The sequence below is a fragment of the Petaurus breviceps genome, unplaced genomic scaffold (assembly GCF_028583685.1).
Source record: "Petaurus breviceps papuanus isolate PSGF00001 unplaced genomic scaffold, PetGlider_PUasm1.0 140, whole genome shotgun sequence".
Lineage (NCBI taxonomy): Eukaryota > Metazoa > Chordata > Mammalia > Diprotodontia > Petauridae > Petaurus > Petaurus breviceps.
The window spans coordinates 34491184-34510084 of record NW_027185698.1 but is presented as its reverse complement, the minus strand read 5'-3'; the positions used below and the strand labels follow the sequence as shown (position 1 = coordinate 34510084).

The following is an 18901-nucleotide window of genomic DNA, read 5'->3' as shown; positions in this document are numbered from 1 at the left end:
CTTGACAAAGATACTGGAGTGGTTTGCCATTTCCTTCTCCAGCTCATTTTATGAATAAGGAAATGGGGTTAAGTGTCTTGCCTAGGGTGACACAGCTAGTAAGTGTCTGTGGCTAGATTTGAACTCAGAGAGGAATCTTCCTTACTGAGACCCAAAGAATTTGTTTGAGTGGTTTGCCCAATACCACACACAATGTGAGAGCTGAAATTTAAATCCACCATCCCTGACCCCAAACCCAGCTCTGTCCACTGCACCACATTATTTTAATATTATCTAATGAATAAAATTTAAATTCCCTCTACCTAGTATTCAAATCACTCCACCCTCTGCTACCATCTTACCTTTCCAGTTTCAAATCCTGTTACTCCCCTTCATACACACAAGTCCAGCTGCCCCAGATTTCTTTCTCTTCCCACCTTTGCTCCTCTGCTTATGTAGTTTTCTGTGCCTGGGACATTCCACCTCCTTTCCTGCTGAACTCCTGCTCCTCTACAGAGCTCCTAGCAGAAGCATCATAGAAAGCCAGGGAGACCCAGCCTCAAGACCTACCTCTGATACCTACTGAGCCAAGTAGTTAGATATGACTTTATTTGTGTGAACAGTGTTTTGTAGTTGTGGTCATGTAGGTCCTGGGTTTGTTTTGGCAGGTAGATTCCTAAATATTTTATAATGTCTACAGTAACTTTAAATGGGATTTATCTTTCTATCTCTTGCTGTTGAATTTTATTGGAGATATATAGGAATGCTGAGGATTTATGTGGGTTTATTTTATATCCTGCAACTTTGCCAAATTTATTTATTGTCTCAAGTAGTTTTTTACTTGATTCTCTAGGATTCTCTATATCATCATATCATCTGCAAAGAGTGATAGCTTGGTCTCTTCTTTGCCTAATTTGATTTCTTTGATTTCTTTTTCTTCTCTCTCTATTTTTTTTTAATGCTTTATTAACTTCTGATTTACTTTATTTGTTTCCGCCAGATTTTGAGTTGCAAATTTTCTCCCCATTTTTCCCCTACCCACCACCCCAAAATAGCAGTCCCACAGGATATCCCCTCCTCCAATCTGCTCTCTCCCATACCCCTTTCGACTTTTCCAGTGGATCTCTATGCCTCAGTACCTGTATATCTTATTTCCCAATTACATGTAAGATGGTATTAATAATCTTATATATTATATATATACACATACATATATATATTTGAATATTTGATTTTAAAACTTTCAATTCCAGATTCATTCCTTCCTTCCTTGTCACCCACCCTTACTGGGAAGATAAGCAGTTCAGTATAGGTTGTACATGTGTGGCTAATGCAAAAAAATAACATAGTAGATATATTGTAAAAGACTGACTATATTTCCCTCCCTCCTATCCCACCTCCCACTTGTTCTATTCTCTACTTTGATCCCATCCCTTTTAAAAAGTGGGTGCTTCCAACTTCCCTCCCTCCCCCAGCCTGCCCTCCCTTCCATCATCCCCCCTCTCATCCCCTTTTCCCCCTACACTCCTGGAAGGTGAGATACCCTATTTAGTGTGTATTTCACTCCCTCCTCAAGCCAGATTCAATGGGAATAAGGTTGACCCACTCCCTTTTGCCTTCCTATTCTTCCCCTCAATTGTAACCATTTTCCCTTGCCTCTTCTGTATGAGATAGTTTACCCCAATCTGTCTCTCCCCATCTCCTCTCATAATATTCCTCTCACCTCTTAATTTCGCCTTTTAAGTATCATCCCTTCCTGTTAAATTGGTCCTGTGCCCTCTATCTATGTATACCTGTAAACATATATACACACATTCACATATGTATTCATATGCCCATATACCCTCATATAGAGACATATACATATATATATATATATTTTTTTTTCTAATCCCTTCAACTACTGAGAAAAGTTTCATAAGTTACAATTATTGTTTTTCCATGTAGGAATGTTAATAGTTCAACTTTGATAAGTTCCTTATGATTTCTTTTCCCTTTTTACCTTCTCATGCTTCTCTTGCTTCTTGTATCTGAATGTCAAATTTTCTATTCAACTCTGGTTTTTTCAGCAAGAATGCTTGAAAGTCCTCTATTCCACTGAATGACCATATTTTCCCCTGAAACATGATACTCAGTTTTGCTGGTTAGGTGACTCTTGGTTTTAATCCCAGATCCTTTGACCTCCAGAATATCATATTCCAAGCCCTTCGATCCCTCAGTGTAGAAGCTGCCAGATCCTGGGTTATCCTGATTATGTTTCCACAATATTCAAATTGTTTCTTCCTGGCTGCTTGTAATATTCTCTCCTTAATATGGGAATTCTGGAACCTGGCTATAATATTCCTAGGAGTTTTCTTTTTGGGATCTTTTTCAGGAGGTGATTGGTGGATTCTTTCAACCTCTATTTTGCCTTCTGGCACTAAAACATCAGGGCAGTTTTCTTTGAGAAGTTCCTGGAGGATGATTTCTAGGTTCTTACTTTGATCATGGCTTTCAGGTAGTTCAATAACTTTTAAATTATCTCTCCTGGATCTATTTTCCAGGTCAGTAGTTTTTCCCATGAGATATTTCACATTGCCTTCTATTCTTTCATTTGTTTGGATCTATTTAAGCATCTTGATTTCTCATAAAGTCATTAGCTTCCATTTGCTCCAATCTAATTCTGAAGCAATGATTCTCCTCATTGAGCTTTTGAGATTCTTTTTCTATCTGGCAAATTCGACTTTTTAAGGCATTCTTCTCCTCATTGCCTTTTTGAGCCTCCTTTGCCATTTGAGTCAATCTGTTTTTTAAGGTATTATTTTCCTCAGTCAGGCTGTTGACTCTCATTTCATAATTTTCTTGCATTGTTCTCATTTCTCTTCCCAATTTTTCCTCCACTTCTCTTATCTGCTTCTTAAGGTCCTCTATGGCCTGTAACCAGCTTGTATTTTTCTTTGAAGCTTTTGGTGCAGGAGTTCTGACTTCACTGTTTTCCTCCTGTTCCATGCTTTACTCCTTTTTGTCCCCAAAATAGGAGTGTAATGTTGGAATCTTCTGTCTGCTTTGTTTCCTTTGCCTGCTCATTTGCCACTCAATTACTTGACTTTTGGGCTTTTTGCCACAGTAGGACTCTGCCACTAGACAGGGGAGCTTTCCTCCCAAATGCTAGTGTTTTCTCAACTGCCAGAGGTATTAGATGGGTATCCTCTCTGAGGTCTCCACACGCTCTGGCAAGCTGAAACACACCCCAGGAACTCCACCCTAGACTGCAATCCAGATCCAAGCAGGTTAAAGCAAGAGCAATTACCCCTCAGACTGGTGCTTGGTACCCCTACACTCTTCAGGCCAGGAGCTGAAGCTGCCATGTGGCACTGGCTGGCTGTGCTAGCATCTCAGTGGCTTTTTGCCCTGGGGGTAAAAGCCATGCACTCCCACTTACTGGTCCCAAAGTCCAGATTGCACTGACCTCTCACTTTGTCCTTTGCATCTATATGTTGATAAATCTGGAAACAGCCACAGCTTCTGCTGATCTGGAGTCCCTCTGGCCGGTGGCTGGTCAGGCCTGCCCTGGGGCTAACGTGGGGCTGGGCTGGGCTCCCAGAGCACTGCACTGGATTCCTGACTCTCCCGGGCTGCCCTCAGCAGGAGGTTAGCTTCTCTGTGTCATTTTGTGGGTTCTGCAGCCCCAAAGTTTGTTTAGAGTACCCTTTTTACATGGATTGGGGAGGGTGGAAACTGGAGCTGAGGGAAGGTCATGCTTCTACTCCCTCTTTTTCTTCTCTAATTGCTACTGCTAACATTTCTAGTACCAGATTGAATAAGAGGGGTGATAGTGGACACCCTTGTTTTACCCCTGATCTTATGGGAAATGCTTCTAGCTTCTCCCCATTACATATAATACTTGCTGATGGCTTTAAATAGATGCTACCTATTATTTTAAGGAAGGCTCCATTTATTCCTATACTTTCTAATGTTTTTAAGGGGAATGGATGTTGTATTTTGTCAAAAGCCTTTTCTGCATCTATTGAAATGATCATGTGGTTTCTGCTAGTTTTATTGTTGATGTGATTAATTATACCGATGGTTTTCCTAATATTAAACCATCCTTGCATTTCTGGAATAAATCCTACCCGATCAAAGTGTATTATTCTTGAGATAAGTTGCTATAGTCTTTTTGCTAATATTTTATTTAGAATTTTTGCATCTATATTCATGAGGGAGATTGATCTATAATTTTCTTTCTCTGTTTTATCTCTTCATGATTTAGGTATCAGTACCATATTTGTGTCATAAAAAGAATTTGGTAGGACTCTTTCTTCACTTATTTTCCCAAATAGTTTGTAGAGTATTGGAGTCAGTTGTTCTTTAAATGTTTGATAGTATTCACTAGTAAATCCATCTGGCCCTGGAGATTTTTTCCTAGGGAGCTAACTGATGGCTTGTTCAATTTCTTTTTCTGAGATGGGGTTATTTAAGTAATTTGCTTCCTCTTCAGTTAATCTGGGCAATTTGTATTTTTGTAAATATTCATCCATTTCCCTAAGATTGTCAAATTTATGTGCATACAATTGGGAAAAATAATTCATCTCCTGCCCTTCTTTTCCTCTGCTATATTGTTTTTATGCCTCTTTGTGTGGCATAATTTACCCTTTTCCATTTCATTCATTCCTCTTCTTCCATTGCAGTCCCTTTGTAGCCCTTAATAAGATTTTTTAAAAATCGTCATTTTGTGTGTTTTATACTCATATCCTCTACTTGTCTATAAACAGTTGCTCTTATTAAATAGCATGGTGTGTGTGGAGTGTGTGTGTATGTGTGTGTGTGTGTGTGTGTGTGTGTTTACCTTTCTATGTCACTCTTGCATCTCCTAATTGCGGGTTGAATTTTCCATTGAGCTCTGGCTTTTTCATCAGAAAGGTCTGGAACTCTTTTATATCATTGAATGACCATCTCTTTGCCTGAAAGAATATACTCAGTCTCTCTGCGTATGTGATCCTTGGTTGTAACCCAAGTCTTTTGCCTTCCAGAAAATTGTATTCCATTGCCTCAGATCTTTCAGTGTAGAGGCTGCCAAATCCTGTGCAATCCTCACTGTGGACCCTCGATATCTGAATTGTTTCTTTCTGGACGCTTGAAGTATTTTCTCTTTTACTTGGTAGTTGTGGAGTTTGGCCACAATATTTTGAGGAATTTTTGGTTTGGGATCTCTTTCAGCAGGTATCTGATGGATTCTCTCAATTTCTATTTTACTCTCAGGTTCTAGTATCTCAGGGCAGTTTTCCTTAATGAGCTCTTGGAGAATGTTGTCCAGGCTCATTTTTTCATCATGATTTTCTGGTAGGCCTATGATTCTCAGATTATCTCTCCTGGATCTGTTTTCCAGGTCAGTTATATTTCCATCAAGATATTTTACCTCTTTTTCTAATTTTTCATTCTTTTTGTTTTGTTTTACTAATTCTTGGCTCCTCATAGAGTTATTTGTTTCAATTTGGTTGATTCTGGTTTTTAGCAATTCATTTTCCTTGGTTAATTTTTGGATCTCCTTTTCCATATCATACACTTTTCTTTTTAGAGAGATGTTTTCTTCATTATAATGTTTTTCTAATCCTTCTATTTTGGTTTTAAGAGAATTTTTCATTTTGTCTTCTATCTCTCTCATTTGGTTTTCAAAGTCCTTTTGAGCTCATCTAGGAGAGCTTTCTGTGCTTGGGACCCATTCCCTGTGTGGAGTCCACATTGTCTCCCTCTGAGTTTGGTTCCTCCCTCTGAGGATAGTAAGACTGCAGAGTCTTTGTAGCCTGCTTTCTACCCATTTTTGAGGCAGGGCCCTAGCCTTGCCCTTCCTCTAGGAATCCCAAGCCTTTACTGTAGAGGCTTTTGCCCTGGGGCAATAGTTACTATGTTTTCAGGGTCAGAGGGAGGGGGGGTTGGAGCAGGTGAGGTTCACTCTGTCATCCTGGTCTTTGGAGGTCCTGAAAGGGACTTTTAAAAAAATTTCTGGGCTATGAAGAGGTAGCCCCAGGAGTATTTGCTGTCCCAGACAGGGACCCCTGCATTTGCTTCTTACCTTGCTCTTTCTAGACCCAGCCCTTTGGTGATAGGCCTGGTAGTGGCCCTTGTGGTTGGTGGGACGACTTGCCCCCCCCAGTTGATCAGGCCTCTTCTGGTCCTCCCTCTGTGTGCTGCTCACCTCAAGGTTGGCCATTCTTGATGCAATTACTAACTAAGAGAAAAAAAAAATACCCCCAATCTTTGGAAACCAAGAACATGTGCCCTCAAACCTAGGTGAAAATCAGGGGGATCTCCCAGGATTGACTTAACCTAACCCCTGCTTGTTGAAAGAATCCCCTTAAAAATTACTTAACTAACATGCATCTAGTAAGAATCTACTTTATGCTGGGCACTGTGCTAGCATCTGGGGATTAAAAACAAAACGAAGCAGGTTCTATCCTCAAGGAACTTATATTCTCTCTGAGAGGAAATGTATGTAACTATATAGAAAGTACATGTAAAATAAATTTAAAGTAATTGGGGGGAGGAGGAGAGATTAGCTAGTTTGGACCTAAGGTCTAATACACCACTAAAGAGTTTTTTGAGCTGTACTTGGCCCATGGGCTTTGGCACCATTGATCTAGGGTACAGGTGACATTCTGAGATCTTATCCAATTTCAAACCCAAATAGTAACATCTGGTCTCCCTCATTACCTTCACTGACAAACTTCTTCAGAGAGTAGTATACCCCAGGTATCTGCCAGAAGACCTATAGGCCCCCCCCAGCTGGCAATCAAATTAAAGTGCAATTGGGAAATATTTAACAAAGTCAATAAAAACACAATAAAATATAGACAATGTTGGTGTGTGGTTTTCTGAGTCAATTTGCTCCTGGTAGGGATATTTATGTACTGTTTCGTACCCCTGTTCTATTTAAGTCAGACACCACTGATATTTACTAGCTGGCATTCATAAAAGTTTTAATGTTTGCAAAGCACCTTACAAATTTCCTTACAACAATCTTGAGAAGTACTAGCTATTTTTTAAAATTTAATTTAATGAATTTGTTTATTTATTTGTTTGTTTGCTTTTTTTGTTTACTTTTAGTTTACAACATTCAGTTCCAAAAGCTTTTGAGTTCCAAATTTTCTCCCCTTCCCCCCATGGCGTCATGCCATCAAATATAGGTTCTATAAATACCTTCACATTAAACATTAGTCAAGTTGTAGAAAAGGATTATAACCAATGAAATGAATCACAAGAAAGAAGAAACAAAACAAAACAAAAAGAGAGAAAGCAAATAGTTTGTTTCAATCTGCATTCAGACTCCGTAATTCTTTCTCTGGATGTGGATAGCCCTTTCCATCATGAGTCTTTAGGAGTTGTCTTATAGCCTTGCATTGCTGAGAGGAGCCCAATCTATGAAAGTCAGTCATCACAGATATGATGTGTCTGTAATTGTGTACAATGTTCTCCTGGTTTTGCTCCCCTTACTCAGAATCAGTTTATATAAGTCTCTCTAGGTTATTATGATATCTGTCTACTCCTCATTTCTTTTCTTTTCTTTTTTTTTTTTTTAAAGCAATCGGGGTTAAGTAACTTGCTCAAGGTTACACAGTCAGTTATTTTTGTGTGGGTGTTAAGTATCTGAGCCTGGAACCAATCCCAGGTCTCCCAACTCTGGGGCCGGTGCTCTTACTCACTGTGCCACCTGGCCGCCCCTACTCCTCATTTCTTATGGCACAATAGTATTACATTAAATTCATATACCACAACTTGTTTAGCCATTCCCAATTGATTGTCATCCCCTTGATTTCCAACTCTTTGCTACCACAAAAAGAGCTGCTCTAAATATTTTTGTACATATGAGTCCTTTTCCCACATGTATAATCTCTTTGGGGTACAGCCCTAGAAGTGGTACTGCTGGGTCAAAGGGTATGCACATTTTTATAGCCCTTTGGGTGTAGTTCCAAATTGTTCTCCAGAATGATTGGATCAGTTCACAACTCCACCAACAATGCATTAGTGTTCCAATTTTCCCAAATCTTCTCTAGCATTTATCATTAATAGTAGTTATTTTTACTCCTATTTTTACAGATAGTAAGTTGAAAAGTACAGAATTCAAGTGATTTTTCCAGGGTCACTGTGCTAGGCTGTGAGATTTAAAGACAAAGATGAAAATCAGTCCCTAATTACATTCTAATGAGGGCATTTTTGTTTAAAACATTTGCAGAGTAAAGACAAGGTAATTTGAAGAATGAAAGAATATTTTTCATTAGGGGAAATCTGAAGAGACTTGGTAAGAAGTGGCACTGGAACTGAGACTTGAAGGAAACTCAGGATTCTAAGTGGAGGAGGCAAGGAGGAAGTGTATTCAAGGAATATAGGACAGCATGGACAAAGGAAATGGAATACCAAAAGGAAAGGTAGGAAATGGAATACCAAATTCAGGAAACAGCAAATAGGCCACTTTGCCTGGAATGTCAAGTCAGTGAATAAGGAATGTGATGGTGTAATGGGAATGTAAATTTTAAAGACCTTCCCTGCCCCTAGGCTGAAGTACACCTGGAGCCCGGGGTGGGAGGCTTGTTTTTCAGTAGATACTTTTTGATTGGCCAGTGGGTCAATAAGGTTGTTACATTCTCTGAGCCAGGAGAAGGCTATATAAGCCCTGATGTGTAGCTTTGTTTTGGGGGCTCACTTTGAGAAGGGTTCTGTGATTTTATATGGATTCTGGGAAGCCGTTGTCCAGAGCCCCCCAGCTTTGAAAAACCCAGATGTTGATTTGGTATGGATGTAATGGCTGGACAGTTTGGAAAGCTGTCTACTTGATCTGTTTCTGTCTTGATAATTCTGCCTGTATACTTTGAAGTTCAGGGTGCTGACCTTTTTCCCCTGAACAAGGTAAACGATATATGTCTGACTGATTAAAGTAAGCTTGTTAACCCATTTTGAGTTGCTTTCCTTTAACAAAGCAGATCCAAGAAGCTGTATGGGCAGCCACCTTGAGGACGCTTGGGGTGCTTGCTGCTACAGATGGCTATGTGTATGTAACAAAGGGGAAAATAAGAGAGCTGTGAGGGTAATATATACAAGGGAATGGATAACAATATACACCTTAATATTTGTGAAGGACTTTACATGTATTATTTCACTTAATCCTGTGAAATATGATTTATTAGTGTTCCTGTTTCACAAACTGAGGCTCAGAGAAATAGTGACTTTCCCTGGATGATACAAACACTGAAAAGTGATAGTTTAAATTCCTAAATGCAAGCCCAGCACTTTATCCACCAGAAAAAAGAGTTGAGGGTGACTCTGAGGTTGCAAAACTGTATGACTGAAAGAATGGTACTGCCTTCAGTGGGTGTATGCAGTGTTTAGGGAAGATGACAGCTCTGGTGAAGGTTTGGCAAGCCTTATTCTTAGGGCTGCTCAACCACCTTTAGTGTCCACCTATCACACAGCCTTGACCTGTGGCTCCATCTGCAGTGGGTACATCCCAGAAAAACTCTTTTCACAGAAGGCTAAACCAGGTTGAGGGTAGCCAATGGGATTTGAACCTATTGGTGAGTTAGGGGGATGTCTACCCCATGCTTGTGAAGACTTCTCTGGGCAGTGGTTAGGAAACAATTTGTTCCAACAGCCATGAAGGCTGCTGAAGCAAAGCACAGCAGAGTGCTCAGAGCTTGGTAAGACATTGAAAATGCCAAGGTAGGGGGGGCCAGGTGGCACAGTAAGTAAGAGCGCCAGTCCCAGAGTTGGGAGATTGGTTCTGGCCTCAGATATTTAGCACCCACACAAAATAACTGGCCCTGTAACCTTGAGCAAGTTATTTAACCCCAACTGCTTAAAAAAAAAAGAAAATACCAAGGTCATCCACTGCATCCTGGGCTATTGACAGTCATCCTGTCTTTTGTCTTGCCACTGGATTTTGATGACTCTGCAACTCTCACTTAAATCTAATTCACCAGCATATCAAGACATCACTTCATGGTGTCATTGGTCTTCTTTGAAAACAAAAGATAAACACATAAACAAACAACAACATTGCCTTCAGAGGAAATAGGGAAACTTGGAGAACCTGGTTGAGGGAGGGAGATAATGAATTTCATCTTGGAAATGTTGAATTTGAGATGTCTATGAGACAACCAGGCAAAGGTATCCAACTCAGCCTTGGTGATGCTGTACTGAAGCTAAACAGAAAGATTTAGAGACAGGTATGTAGATGTTAGAGATATAATCATTGAGCTAATGAAAGCTGTTGACATCACTGACAGAGAAGAGGGCTCATCACAGAATTTGGGGGAAGGGGACGCCCATGATTAGAGGGAGAAGACTGTGAAGAAATGTCCAAATAGATAAGGAGAGAAGGGTCACTAAAGCCCAGGGAAAAGTCTGCAGGGATGGAGGGAGATTGGTCAACAAAGTCAAAAGCTGCAGAAAGATGAAGAAGGCTAAAGACATAAAATTTAACAATTAATTCAATGACAATTTACTAAACATTTATTAAAAGATTAGTGAAGTACAAAATTGAACTCATTACCTTTCCCTCCAGTTTCTCTACTAGACTTCCCTACTTTGGTCAGTGCCTCCATCCATCTCCCAGTCTCCCCATTTTGAAGTCTCAGAATCATCTTAGACTCTTGTCTCACTGTCTTCCTGCCCCCATTTCAGTCAGTTGTTAAGCACTATTAATTCTTCCTTGAATTTAAAAAAGGTTGTTTTGTGGGGAAAGGGTTAGATTTGCTTGGCCCATGATACCTTTTTATTTTTAATTTTTCTTGGTACTTATATATTCTTTTTCCAGTTTTCTGTTATCTAATATTTAGCTGTCCTGTGTCTATATCTAGCTAGCTGTACCTAGCTATTATCTCTTTAATTATTCAAGTACATATCTCCTATTTGATTATAAGCTCCTTGGTAACAGTGGCTTATCTAAACTTTGGCAGTAGGAGATTTCATCTTTTAAACCTGTAAAACATCTCCTTTAAATACCTAGTAACTGTTATGAAAACCCCAGGTATGTCTGCCTTTCAGTGTTAATTGTTCTTGTTAATTGTTAATTGGTCTTGATGCCAAAATGGTGGGTGGAGTGGGACACCTTCCTTTGAGGGTTACTTAGACATCACAGTATCATAGATTTATAACTGGAAGGAACTTTGTTGGTCATTTATGCCAGAGGTATCCAACATATTGCCCATGGGTGGTGAGATGAAAAAGTCTGAGAGACAGAGTTTCTAGGCAATTAATAATCAATTTATTAATCATGCTAGCAAATAATAAATTGAGGTCAATGGTTCAGTAACTAAATATCCCATATGCTTAAATACCTTTGGGAAAGGGGAGGAGTTGTCCCTGAAGGTGAAAATCAACTCTGATTGGCTAATAATTAGTGAGGGGTGAACATATTAATGAGGAGGGGGGCAAAATGTCTTCTGCTTCTCATACTTAAACTTGATGAGATTCAGCTGCCTCTCCCTATCTGGATAAAGAGATCTGTCTGCACCCAGAACATTTAAATCATTGAACAATGGACCCATCTAGATTAGATTCTCTTTACCCTTTAATCAAAAATAAGTTCTCCCAGTTGGGAAGGGTCCTGCCCAAGATTGAGGCAAATGTCTCATTTTCCTGTCCTTCCCAAGGACTGGGCTTTGAAAGAGGAAGTAAAAAGAGGAAAAAAAAACCTACAAATAACTAATTTGCTAATAATTGGTTATCAACAATCAAAAAGAGGATCTTTGGATCCTGTATATAAAATTGGTTATTGATATAATAAGAAAATTAATCATCTTGGCAGCAACACTCTGGAGTGCAGCAGTACCAGATTAAAATGTAATTGGGAAATATTTATTGTTGTTTGTCCTTCGTGCCTGAAAAGGACAAAAATAACATCACTATATTGGAGTAAAGGTACAGTGTGTCCAGCTGTGTCTGATTAGACCAATAACAGCTCAGAAGGCACAAATAGTCCATATGAACATTTGGAGGAGAGATGTCTCTAAATTTGCACATCTTGTGCTTCCTTTCAGCTATTTTATTCTGCTTTGCTCACAGAGCACAGAGCCTTCTTTGATGTGGGCATACCGTGCTGGATTGCCCTGTGCCAGTGTCTTCTGTGTCTTACAGTTGATACAAAAGTTTTCAGAGATACCTTGAGAGTGGGCTTGTATTGCTTCTTCTGAATTCCCTATGAGCTCCTCCCTTGGTGTTGTTTGTTCTTTGTTCTCGAAGAGGACCATTACTCTAGGGAGTTGATGACATGACTTGCTGTTGACTTTGATTTGAGTGAGGGAGGGCTGTGCAAGGTCACCAGCTTCACTTTTCCTCCACAGACATCTGGGTCCAGTGTCCAGATATTCATTAGGTCCAATGGAGATGGCCCAAGATGCAATGGAAGACCCTGACCCTTTTAGGCTAAGGTCTTTTCAGGTTCTCACTTTGAGTGAGGCAATGCCCATTCAGTGAATAGACCTCTTTAATAAGTAAGTCAAGGGATGGTCACCCTAATAAAAATAAGTAAACAAACAAATAAATAAATAAATCGAACAGGGAAAAAAAGACTCTCAGGATTGTTGGCCAAAAGATTACATTCTGGCTGAGAGAAGACTTGAGTAGAATTCATTCAGCAGGACTTGGTGTGTTGGTATTTTGGGGTCTAACCCTAACCCTCTTTATGGGTAACCTCTTCATTTTTATGGTTCCTGGTCTCTCAGCCAAAGAAAAGTAAAGTTTATTAAAAATTCGCTTGTAATAGACACAGAGTAAGTCTGTGCTAGGTCATTCTATGGCACTCTCACACATATGGAGGGAAGATGGGATCCCATATACAGAAAGCTGTGGGAGGAATCCAGGGATGGTCTAGAGGAGAAGTTTGGGAAGAGTCTTCAGAAGAAGTCAGATGAGGTCAGACTCCAGTAATGAGTTTGGGGAGGGTCCTCAGGAGAAGTCAGATGAGGTCAAGTAGTGGGAAGCTGCTGAAGGCTAGAGCCAACAGACAATAGTGGGCTAGGCCAGCTCAAGGGTGAATTTACACCTTGATAGGCTCAAGGGTGGGAAGTAGACGGACAATGGAGGACTAGGCCAACAACTAGATCTGGGCCCAGCCAATGGCCTCATGTAAATGCCTCATCAAATGGGATGATTCAATCAGAGTTCAAGGGGGGTTCCCAGAGTCTACACCTCAAAGATTCAAGGAGAGCTCAAGGGGGCTCCCAGAGCCTGCACCTCATCATTGTGGTCAGCCCATCAGAGCTGCATTCTCCCAGTAAAGTTTAAATGCATGGCAGTTAGGCTTGAGAGAGAACCTCAGCGTCTGGTACCATATTTTCCCAGGTGATCTTTAGACTCTTTCTAAGACAATTAAAATAGAAGCTGAAGAAGTTAGCCATAAAGAGGGTTGATCTGGAGATCCCAAAATACCAACACTCCAGGTCCTGCCAAATGAATTCAACTTAAGTCTTCTCAGCCAAAGAAAAGTAAAGTTTATTAAAAGTTTGCTTGTATTTGGCACAGAGTTGAGTCTGTGTTAGGTCATTCTATGGCGATCTCACATATGTGGAGACAGGATGGGGTCTTATATACAGAAGGTTGTGGGAGGAATCTAAGGGTGGTCTAGAGGAGGAGTTTGGGGAGGGTCAATTAGTGTTTAAGGGTGGGAAGTTGCTGGAGGCTACCTGGAGACTACAGATAATGGTAGGCTAGGCCAGTTCAAGGGTGGATTGATATTTTGATAGGCTCAAGGGTGGGAAGTCTAGTAACTGAGGTTTGGGCCCAGCCACAATGCAAGGCCTATGGCCTCGTGCAAATGCCTCATCAAATGAGATGATTTAATCAGAGTTCAAGTGGGGTTCCCAGAGCCTGTACCTCAAGGACTCAAGGAGTGCTCGAAGGGGCTCCCAGAACCCATACCTCATCAGAAGCAATTCACTTTTCTAGTATGGCATTGCTATATTACCCTGGTTTCACAGGCATACTACAATGAGATCAGTACAATGGCTCTACAGACCTTCAGTTGGCTAGGCAGCCTAATACCATCTCTTCTCTGAAGAGGCAAACCTCTTCTCTCCCACAGTTTCTTTTGGGGCCTCCCAAGCACTGAACCAGCTCTGGCAATGAGTCTATCAACCTTATCATCTACGTGTACATCCCTGGAAAGTATACTGCCAGAGTAAGTAAGCTTATTATCAACATTTCTCCAGGAAATATTTAACAACACAAATAAAAATACAATAAAACATTGATAACATTACATTTTCAAGCTAAGTCAATATATGGCCCATAGACATCCTCATGTATGTATTAGTGGTGCTCAGTTTCTATTTGAAGTTGAAACTATAGATCTAGTACAACTCCTTCATTTTAAAAATGAGGAGACCGAGGTACAAGGAAGATGGTGTTAATACTCAAAATCACAGAGGTAGGAAGTAAACAGAAAGCTAGGATTTAAACCATGGTCTTTTTTACTTTTAAATCTACTGCTTTGCCCTGTGTACAAAGGAAGGCATAGTGAGGGATAGAGAAATATTAATAAATATTCATTAAATGAATGAATAAATAATGAATCTGTGTGTCTTACAGGCTCCTTAAAGATGAGGACAGTATTTTGTTATTTCTCTGTATCCTCAGGGCCTAGCATGGAACTTTGCAAAAGAAATACTAAAATATACACATATACACATACTTGTTACCTGGAAGGGAATTCATGACATAGGATGTTAAATCTGGAAAGAACCTAAAAAAAACTAGAATATCAATTCTTAGAGTTGGAACAACATTAGTGATACTTTTGCCCATTTCTCCCACTTTATAGAAGTACAAACTAAATCTTAGATAAGGGCGGCTTCTTCTGTTTTACACATAAAGCTCTGTCTGTCTCCATTTCTTATCTCCAAATTTTCCTGTTTAGGTTATTAGGCTAATCTCTTTTGAACAATTCTGAATCTCATTTCGGAGACCCAGTAATATTTGTTTGTTTTAATTTTGTTTGTTTGTTGGTTTGTTTTTTAGGCAATGGGGTTAAGTGACTTGCCCAGGTTCACACAGCTAGTAAGTGTCAAATATCTGAGGCCAAATTTGAACTCAGGTCCTGCTGACTTCAGGGCCACTGTCTATTCAATGGGCCACCTACCTGTCCTTCCCAGTGATATTTTGAGCCTTGATTCAACCAGTTCAAAGTCATCTGACAACAAGAAAATCTATCAGGGGGACCTCACAACCATAAATAGGGAATCTCTGTTCCATTGAAACTCTGTGCAAGGTATCCTTCAAGATTTTTTCGATCTTTAATCTAATTGTTTGTATCTATAATCTAACAATTTGCTACTCATTCCTTGTATGTTCAAGCACCACCTTCTGTATGAAGTCTTTCATGATCTGCTAGTGCCCTCCCTCCCCAAACAACTTTGTATTTGACTGCTTTCTATATATTTTTATTTTTTGCTATTTTTTTTGAGGGGGGGAAGGAAGAGCAATTGGGGTTAAATGACTTGCTCAAGGTCACCCGACTAGTAAGTGTTAAGTGTCTGAGGTTGCATATAAACTTAGGTCCTCCTGACCCCAGGGCCTGTGCTCTATTCACTGTTCCACCTAGTCACATAGCCTATATATTTTTATATCTATCATATGCATATGTGTACTTCTTTCCTGCTAGGACACAAGCTCCTTTCTAGGAGGGATAGCTCATTTATTTTGCATTTGCCTTCCTAGCTCCTGGCACATAGTAGGCATTTAATAAATACTTGTTGATTACCAGGCACTGTGGACATTTATTGTATATACTTCCTGGCTTTATGTCATTTGATATTGACAGATCATTGAACAAAGTCATCCCTATGGTGGCACAGAGCAAGATATTTTTATGAATTTGTCAGTTATGTGAGACACTCATTGGAGGAGAGCCTTCAAAACTGCAGTTTGCTTTACCAAGTAAAATGCTGGGTAGTGTATATTTTGATAATTAACAAATAATGAACCCAGAGGATCCTGAATGCTCCTTGTCATCAATTGTATCACTGTAAAGATAAATGTTTGGTAATGATTTTGAGATTCAGTGACTCTACGGTTCAAATGAAATTGCTCTCTCCAAGGTTATCAATGATCTCTGAACTGCTAAATTCATGACCTTTTCTCAGGTTTCATCCTACTTGATCCCTCTCCAGACTTTGAAACAGTTTTCCACTCCCTTCTCCTGGATACTTTGTTCATCCTTGGCTTCCATTATATAGCCTGCTGTATGTGGTCTGCTAGAGAAATTCATCTGTAAAACCTGGCATTTTCATTCTCTTATTGTATGGGGATAATAATTATCACCATAAATGCAAAACACTTAGGAACTTTAAAACAACGTACAAATATAAATGTATGGATAACATCATATCTATTTGAATTCTTCTTGTTTTATTTTTAGATTTAAATTTCATTGACATATTTTGTTTTTGTATGTGTCCACTGTGACCACTCACCCAAAATGACTCAGAGATTTCTCAAGGTAGAAGCAAAAACTTTATTACTATCTTTCTCCAGAATAGGCGTCCTCAAATCCAACAAGAAAGTCAGAAGGGAGGAGAGCACTACAGAAGGCAAAAGCAAGATTATAAAGCCCTAATGTGGGAATTCCACACTTTCTCCACTGTCCCACCTTACCAATGGTTGGTAAGGCAAGCTCACAGTCTTATTAATGCCAACCAATCAGCACAAAGCGCTCTCCATTCATTACCCTAATTATTACTAATGAGGCTCTAATTTTGTTAGATAACATACATAATACATGAGGTCCACTACACAAGTGCAGTAACAACCTCAGAATACTGAACCCCCTTCAGTCCAACCTAGATGTGTCTTTATCTGGGCCTGAGTGTCCCAAGGCTGCTTTCTGCTTTCTGATTGGTCAAATCTACTGCTACTGCCAACTCCTTTTATTCTACATTATTTCATTTTTAGTATTATCTAGGAGTTCTCTGGGAACTGGGAATCCAACTACTTCCCAAGGCTACTGTCTGGTACTTTTTATCAGTAGTCTTGTTTCAGCAATTCTTGCAGTTCTATAGAAACTTAACCCTTTGCTACCTCTCACACTACCATTCCTTTCCCCAAACTAAAAACACCTCTAATTTGGTCTCAACAGTTAATCCAATCAATTGTATTAATACTCAGTAGATTTTACATTATCTTGAAATACGAAATGACATATATATATATATTATATATGAGGAAATGATACTGAACTTAAGTTTCAAAGTATAAGGAAGTAATAAAAATGTATATAGCATGTTCAGAATGGAGAAACTTCACTGCAAGTTATCCCTCACAGTTTCATTTCCAGAGTTCTCTCACCCCAGCTGCCCCATCCACCAAGCCATTCCCTGTAATCCAGAATAAAAAGAGAGACAACAGGTCATCAAAACTAACCAACATGTCTATCTAAGTCTTATAGTATACACAGTTCTGTATCACTTCTTTTGCCCTCCTCCACCTCTGCAAAGAGATGGGGGTTGGGAAAAAGTACATTTTTTTCAACCTTTATCTTAGACAAATTGTGGGCATTATAATTATATAATTTTCATTTCATCATTTTTGTTGTTTTTTCATCTACTTTGTGGTAGTCATTCTGTTTGTTTTCCTGGTTCTGCTTATAATACTTTGTATCAGTTCATAAAATCTCCACATGCTTCACTGAATTCTCCATATTCCGCATTTCTTATAGTACATTAAAAGTGTATATGCACTTCATAATGGATTTTGCTCTTTGGTCAGTGGTGCAGGGCATCACAAAAGTTTTAATATAGTTTAAGTTATTAAAGCTTGAGTGATAAAGGCCTAAAACTGCACTAAGACTTTTGGAACACCCTGTAACTATAAAAAGTATATGAAAGGAAAAGTGACTCATACGTATGGTTCATAACAATATTCTGTTACATTCATTTGTGATTATTTGTTTGGCTGTTCCTCAACTGATAGGCATTTACTGTGTTTACAATTCTTTGTGACCATCAGAAGTGCTGCTATAAATATGTTGGAGGATTTTACTTTTCATCTTTGATCTCCTTGGGGTTATACACCTAAAAGTGGGATCTCTGGGATTCAATCACTTAAAAAACAACAACACAATTTCAAATTGCTACATATAATTAATTACTAGCTAGAACCAATTCCTAGTTCTGTAAGTCTACTTTTATTTTAAAGAAAGTGAGAAGACACTACTTGTAAACACCACACATTATTTTAGAAGACCATTGACCAAAAATAGAGGCCTACCTATAGATCCTATCCCATCCAATAGTTATATCAGATGGCTCAAGGGATAGGCAAAGATAGTTTGATTGGCTGGTGACATTATGCTAAGTAATCATGTACATTTCTTATAAATTAGAAACAAAACCCAGATACCTAAAGTTGAATCTGGGACCTCACGTCTGGATCATAGTTCCCATCAATCACTTGGAAGGTTCCATGTGTTTGCCTTTACAACATAGCAATGAGAACAATCTAATATGCATCACACAATGAATGTTAAAAGCACCTAGCCATAAGTCTCCTCTGTAGTCTCCTAAATGTAGGATAGTTATTAAAATCAGGGCAGAATGGAATATAATTGTTAGCAGAATCTGAAATAATGAAATGCGAAATTTGTTCATGTTTAGCAAGTGAGATGTGCTTCTGAAGAAAACAAATTTGTACAAACACAAGTTTAACATCAGAACAATATATCAAGCATGTCTCTATGGAGGGAGTAAAGAAGGGTAAAATAATTAAAACCAAACAGTAAAACCTTTGGATCTGGGTGGTGTAGCAGCAAACACCCCAAGTGTCCTCAGGGTTTGCAGCTACCACAGGTTCTTGGATCTGCTTTGTTAAAGGAAAGCAACTCAAAATGGGTTAACAAGCTTACTTTAATCAGTCAGACATATATCGTTTACCTTGTTCAGGAGAAAAGGTCAGCACCCTG

At 39.3% G+C, this 18901-nt stretch overlaps 1 long non-coding RNA gene across 1 annotated transcript in view; it reads left to right on the top strand.

The window, feature by feature from the left end:
- Nucleotides 1–442: 442 nt before the first annotated feature.
- LOC138150613 (uncharacterized) overlaps nucleotides 443–18901 on the top strand; it is a 33246-nt gene continuing 14787 nt past the window's right edge. The window contains exon 1 of the long non-coding RNA XR_011165596.1: nucleotides 443–647. This is a non-coding gene — a long non-coding RNA (uncharacterized lncRNA). The remainder of the gene's footprint in view (nucleotides 648–18901) is intronic.